The sequence below is a fragment of the Sinocyclocheilus grahami genome, unplaced genomic scaffold (genome assembly GCF_001515645.1).
Source record: "Sinocyclocheilus grahami isolate Dianchi unplaced genomic scaffold, SAMN03320097.WGS_v1.1 scaffold27.1, whole genome shotgun sequence".
NCBI lineage: Eukaryota > Metazoa > Chordata > Actinopteri > Cypriniformes > Cyprinidae > Sinocyclocheilus > Sinocyclocheilus grahami.
In genome coordinates this window covers 3275704-3283035 of record NW_015505206.1, presented here as the reverse complement: position 1 = coordinate 3283035, position 7332 = coordinate 3275704, and positions in this window count along the sequence as shown.

Here is a 7332-nt window from a genome sequence, read left to right as displayed (position 1 = left end):
GTGGTGGTTCTGGGGCTTCATGGCCAGGGTCAGCTCCCAAGTGGACGGGTTTGAGGAGGGACACATGGAAAGAGGGAGGAGATACGATAGTTAGCAGGAAGCTCCAATTGGTATGTTACATCATTGATCTGTCTTAGTATCTTGAAAGGGCCAACATACCTGGGACTGAGCTTCCTGCTTGGTAGCCGCAACTTAATGTCCTTCGTGGAGAGCCAGACCCGTTGTCCTGGTTTGTAGGGAGGGTGTGGGCGACGTCGTCTATTGGCTTGGAATTCTTGTGTTCTCACAGCTCGCTGGAGATGGACATGAGCACTGTCCCACACCCTCTCACGACGTTGAATCCAGTCGTCCACTGCAGGAACCGAGGAGGGTTCGCCAGACCACGGGAATAGAGGCGGTTGGAATCCTAGGACGCACTGGAAGGGGGTTAGACCTGTAGAGGAGTGAGTCAGAGTTTTGGGCGTATTCCGCCCATGGCAAGAGCTCAGACCATCTGTGCTGTTCACGGCTGCAGTAGCTTCGGAGATACCTTCCGATTTCCTGGTTGAGTCGTTCGACTTGTCCGTTGGCTTGTGGGTGACAGCCTGAAGTTAAACTGACGTTGATATCCAACTGATTGCAAAATGCCCTCCAGACCTGAGACATGAATTGGGTACCTCGGTCACTGACTATGTCCTCTGGTAGTCCATATATTCTAAAGATGTATTGGAAGAGGGTTTGAGCGGTTTCCATGGCAGTGGAATGAGATGGCAGATGGCAGGACTTTGAGAAACGGTCAATGATAACAGGTCGTTGAGGAATCTGTAATGGCTTGAGTAGACCTGAAGGTAATTCCTTTGGGGATTTTGACTGAGCACAGATCTGACAGGACTTGACAGTTGGTGATATCTCGTGCCATGTTACTCCACCAGAAAGAGTTCTGTACGAGTTGGAGAGTTCGAGAGATACCAGGATGACCGGAGCAGAGAGAAGTGTGAACCCACTGCATGATTCGAAGTCTTAAAGCTTGAGGTACATAATGCTTTCCTGGGGGTAGGTTAGTTTTCTGGAGAAGAAAGCACATGGATACAATTTGCTTGGTTGTCCTCGTCTCTGAGAGAGTATAGCACCTATGCCACAGTCTGAGGCATCCACCTCTAGTATGAATGGTTCGTTCGGATCAGGATGTCTTAGGATAGGGGCTGTTGTGAATCGTTCCTTCAATGCGCTGTTAGCTTCCGGAGTCCAAACCAGTTTTGACGGTTTATTCTTAAGGAGTGAGGTGAGAGGAGAGGCAACCATACTATAATTCCGGATAAACCTCCTGTAGAAATTGGCAAAGCCTAGAAATCTCTGCAGATCCTTGACGGTTCTAGGTTGTGGCCATTCAGTGACTGCCTGAACTTTGAGGTCATTCATCTTGACACCCTGTGAGCTGATGTGGTAACCCAGGAATGAAGTAACATGGAACTCACACTTTTCCGCCTTGACATATAATTCATTCTCCAAGAGCCGAGAAAGGACTGTTCTGTCTTGGAAAATACGAGGATATCGTCGATGCATGCAACCACAAAGTTATTCAGGAGGTCCTTGAAGATTTCATTTATGAAACATTGGAATACAGCGGGAGAGTTGGCCATCCCATACAGCATTACCTGATATTCATAGTGCCCCCTACTGGGGAGAAAAGCTGTTTTCCATTCATCCCCTTCTTTGATTCGGATGAGAGTATATGCACTTCGAAGATCGATCTTGGTGTAGATTTTAGCTTCTCTGAGTTGTTCTAGTGCTTATGGCACTAAAGGAAGGGAATAGCGAAACTTAACAGTAATATTATTCAGTCCTCTATAAATCAATACACGGTCTTAGTCCACCATCTTTCTTTTTCACGAAGAAGAATCCTGCAGCTGCTGGGGAGGTTGATGGTCGGATCAAACCGGATTTCAAGGCTTCATCCACATACTCTTCCATGGCTTGACTTTCGTTTCTGGAAAGTGTATATATTTTACTCTTGGGGGGTTGTGTGTTAGGCAGGAGATCGATGGCACAGTCCCCAGGTCTATGTGGAGGAAGTTGGGTGGCTTTCACCTTGCGGAGTACATTTGAGAGATCTTGATAACAATGGGGAATATTAACTTTCTTGTGTGTCTCAGGGCTCTCCACACTGGTTGTGAGACATGATTGGGGTGGTGCAGTGATACAGTGACTCCTACAGAAAGATGACCAGTGTGTCAATTCACCGTGATGCCATGAGAGTTCGGGGTCGTGAGTAAAGAGCCATGGATATCCTAAAATAAGTTTGTGTTTGGGAGAGTCGATAATGTAAAAGGCGATGGACTCCTTATGAAGGGTTCCAACTTGGAGGGTGAGTGTTTTGGTCTGGTGAGTGATGCCTCTTCCAATCAATTCACCATCGATCGCCTTGACTTGGATAGGTGGGGTGTACTTTTGTGTAGGGATTTGATATTTGGTTACGATGTCCTGGTAGATGAGATTCAGGGCAGCTCCGGAGTCAATCATCGCTGTGAGGTCAAGAGAGAGAATCAGTTCTTAAGACAACAGGGAGTGTGAATGACTTGTTGCTTAAAAGGGCAAAATGTTCAATATTTACCCGGGGATTATTGTGAAGCTTGTGGGGGCATCCTAAACTGCGGTGGCCTGATTCACCGCAGTAAAAACAGTTGTTGATGTCGTCTCCGTTCTCTTCCACTCTCAGATAGTCGGGACACGTTTATTTGCATGGGTTCCTCAGGGGAAGACATTTCCACAGGGTTGGGTGTGAGATCGTTGGTTCACCCACCTTTTCCACTTCTCCTTTTAGGAGCTTGTCTCATGAGGTTAACAATCCTGATGGCGAGTGTGACAAAATCGGAGAATGAGGACTCCTCAACCTTGCATGCAAGTTCTGCCTGAAGAGCACCGTTTAGACTTTTGTGAAACATAGCTTTTAAAGCGACATCATTCCATCCACTCTGGGCAGCGAGCGTTCTGAATTCAATGGCAAACTCAGCAGCGGAACGATTACCTTGTGTCAGATTAATGAGCTGTGTCGAAACGTCCCTTCCGCCGTGTGGATATTCAAACACTTCACGGAGTTTTTGAATGAAGTACGTCACTGAATTCCTCAGGCGTGAATCCGAGTCCCCAACGGCTGCTGCCCAGTCGATAGCTCTGCCCGTCAACAGTGTCATGATGAAAGCACACCCTTTGCCCTCTGATTCGAATCTCTCTCCTTGATGAACCAGATAAACTTGTACTGGCGAATGAAGCCCTTGTATTGCTCAGCGGTACCGTCAAATTTGTCAGGAAGAGCGAGACTTACGGTCTTAGGAGTGGGTGGAGGGAGAGAGAGATCAAATGTAGTGCGTCAGGTGTTCGTTGAACGTCTGCAGCTTGGTGAGTTGCTCCTGATATTTCTGGAGCATTTCAGTTTGGTATGAGAATGCTGCTTGCAGATTCAACACTTCTGCTGGATTCATAGGAGGCGAAGTGTTCTGTAACAGAGATGCTGGAGTTTGGTTAGAATCCATGAGCGGAAGCTTATTAAAGGTCAAGGCTTTAAACAGATGTCGATAATCAGGCAGCCGGTCAAAGTCAGAGAAGCAAGCAGATCGTTCGTCATACACAAGGGCAGAGGCAGAGACAATAGTGGAGAGGCAGCCAATGAGTCCAAGCACAAACATCCGTCCTATCAGGCGTCAGAACAAAAGGGGCAGAGTACAAATACCGTGAGTCAAGAAGTCAGGCAGAATCATACACAGGAAAACAATCAGGAACAGAGGAATAATAACGCTTGGTAAGGCAGATCAACTGGCAATACTTTGCGATCAGCACATGGACTGGTCTCAGTTTATATGGGAGTCAAACAGGAAGTGAAAGCAGAGGAAGCAGAGGGAGTGGAGCATGGTCAGTACTCGGGCGAGGGCTCCCTCTGCTGGCTTGGCGTTACAAAAATGTGTTTTAATCTCACTTTTGATGAGGATTGTATGATCTTTGAATAATATCAGTCTTTAAATGCAAAATATTTAAAGTGTACCAGAAGTGTACTTGCAATAGTTTCACTTTAGCACAATCAAATATATTAAGTGTATCTTTAATTGTACTTCAGCACTACTTCCGCACAATTAAAGTGCATTAAGTACCAAATTTGTTGTTCTAATTTAGCAGACTTTAAGTTTACCAGTTTAGTATACTAAAAGTACAATTGCAGGGCATTTTATTGAGTACATAAATATGAAAATGTATTTGTAGTATACTTAGCATGAAATAAATGTATTTCAAATACATTTAACTATATTTATTTTTCACTAGGGTATGAAGACTTCAGATGCAAAAACCTCTAAGTCCGTCTGAGATTTTTCTTTTAAATTAGCATTTTTTGTCAGGTTCCTATGAAAATAACACTGGACATTTTAGAAAATAAGGCATTCAGTAACTGACTAATAACCTTCTCTTTGCAACCAAAGTGAAATTACTTAACCTAAACACAGTAGCCCATTATAAAAATGCTAATTTAAGAGAACAAATCTCAGAAAAATCTCAGACGGACTTAGACGTTTTTGCATCTGAAGTCTTCATATGTAAATGTATTCATTTACAATTCAAAAATAACAAATAATGCTTGTTGTTGTTATTCAAATTATTTAGTATTATTAGTCAAATAAAAGAATCCTTAAACAATATTATCCATAATTACTGTATGTTTTTTGTAAACTGTAATGCTTGAAATAAAAATATAACAATAGGGAGCAATATGAATGTATTTATAGACCTACAGTATATGAAGACACAATAAGGATAAATGTAGTCCTTTAAATGCCTCATATACTAAAGAAAAAAGAAAAAGATACATTGTGCGTGGTTATCATGGTTTAGCTGCTTCCAATTGCTGCAGCATACATATTAAGTTAAAAGTTGTTAATATTAGTGTATTATTTTGAGCTGTGTGCAATGCGTAATTACAATTTTTTTTAGCCATAGTCAGACCAAAAAAAATATTCTCTTTTGATCCCTCAGTGAACAAAAGTTTTCAGTGTGTGTAAGTGATCAGTTCTTTGTTTGACACATAGATCATCCACATTTTTTGTTTCAAAATTTCAAAACATTAAATCACATGTGACATAGTAACATGTCAGTGGTGCCCCACAGATCTCAGTAGAAGAAAAAGCTAAATATGTAGCTGTGGACTTCAGAAGCATTCTGTAGGTTGGGATCCCGCAGAGGCACTGTAAAATTTCAGAGCTGCTGCCCAGAAATCCAGACTTGTTAGCAGTAGCCTTGCTTGGTTGATTCATATAAAAAGCCTGAGGCCTTATATCAGAGAGATGTTGTTTTGTTCAAGATATCTTCAAGAAAGAGTAATTTTCCCCCAGCTCCCTCCTTCCACCTCAGACTTTCTGAAGTGTATCGCGATACACTGATCCCACTAGACATGAGAGACGGTACTTAATTTATTGCAGATTCAATATTCACTGAGTAATTTACTGATATGTTTCATTTTTTCAAATGTCAAGACAAGATAAGCCTTTCTAGGGTGAAAACAAATTTGGATGTGGATTGACTGTCAGTGTCTCAAACAATAGGTTCTTACGCCAATAGACAGGAAAAACAATTAATATCACTGGCTCAGTTGGACACCTCCTGTGTTAAATCTGGTAGGAAAAGGCTGTTTATTTCTGATAGACATGACTTCAGTTAGGGTTTGATTTGTGCTTTCAAATCTCTTCTGTATCATTGCTCTGTAAGCGTAAAACAAATGCTGCAGTTCTTGCAGTTGTAAAAAATTATTAATTCTTTGTGTAATCATAAGGTTTTACTCATACACCGGTTCTAAAGGACTGAATGAAGACCAGCCAATCATGTGCGTGCTTAAATACACTTGTGGAAGAAATGTACACTTAAGCGTACATAGTACATATTATCAACATAATATACTTTCAGAGTTCCTACCTAATATACACAAAAGTGTGTATTTAATGTATTATTTTGGAACAACGCATTGCAACTTCATTTAATTTAAATGTTAAATTCAGCATTAAGTTTAACTTCTGAGTCCATTTCTCAGCCTACATTAGTAACACTTAGTTACATATGTAATTTTATAACAGCTTCTAATGCTCTTGAAATATATCCAAAGTATAATGTTACATATACTGACAAACACACCTTTGGTGCAGTTTAATGTCAGTTGTACTATAACTAAAATGCATTTTACTGTAACTAAATACTGTATGCTGAAACTTAATCTGCTGTACACTCTATTATAATCTTGAATGTGCTTACAGATGCTTAAAGGGGTCATATGTTGCTTTTTTAAAGATCATTATTTTGTGTATTTGGTGTAACAGAATATGTTGACATGCTTTAATGTTAAAAAACACATTATTTTTCAAATACTGTACATTATTGTAGGTCCTCTATGCCCCGCCTCCAAAGTCCCTCCTTCCGACAAGCGCAGACTGCTCTGATTGGCCAACTGACCCAGTGCATTGTGATTGGCCGAACACCGCAAGCACTCGTCGGAAACGCATCATATGACCCCTTTAAGCAATGTACTTATGCAATTTAGTTCAAAGTACTTTTTAAGTACCTTTGATAGTTTGTGTTTTATGATATTAGACTTACTTAATCCTCCTTTAAAGTATAGTTCCTGAAGCATTTTAGAAAGGTAGTCAATTAAATTGTACTTTTACTTAAAATAGAACTCCTAATTTGACATTAACTTAAAGTGTGCTTAAGTACTAAGACACACTCATGAAGACATACGTTAAGACCCTTTTTTTCTGTTATGTCTAGATGTGTAGCACTGATTCTAATACCAACTTTTATTAAAAGCCCATCTTGCCAGTGGTGAATTACCCTTTTAAGAATCATTTAAAATATATTACTTTTAGGATTTCAAGTACACTTTCAGTATACTGCAAAAATAGTAAAAATTCTTACTTAATATTTTTTATCTTTTTTTCCAATACAAATATCTAAACTTTCTAAATGTATCTTTAATCCAGATACATTCACTTAAGAAGCAAAATTACATAAGATAGTATGTCTTGTTTTCTGAAAAATGTATCAACATTTTTAGAGTTTAAGCTTAAAAAACAAGAAAAAAAATTCTGCCATTGGGCTCAGAGGAATAAATTAGCTTTCTCTTTGAATGAAGTTTGTTTTTCTTACCTCATTGGCAGATATTTTTTCCTGTTTTAGCTTAATCTCGATTTTGATCATTTTTAAGAAGATAAGGCTTAATATCTTATGTCATTTTGCTTGTATGTTGATTTAAGAATGTTTAAACATTTGTACTGGAAACCAAGACAAAAACACTAAGTAAGAAATCAGTGTACACTTAAGTATACT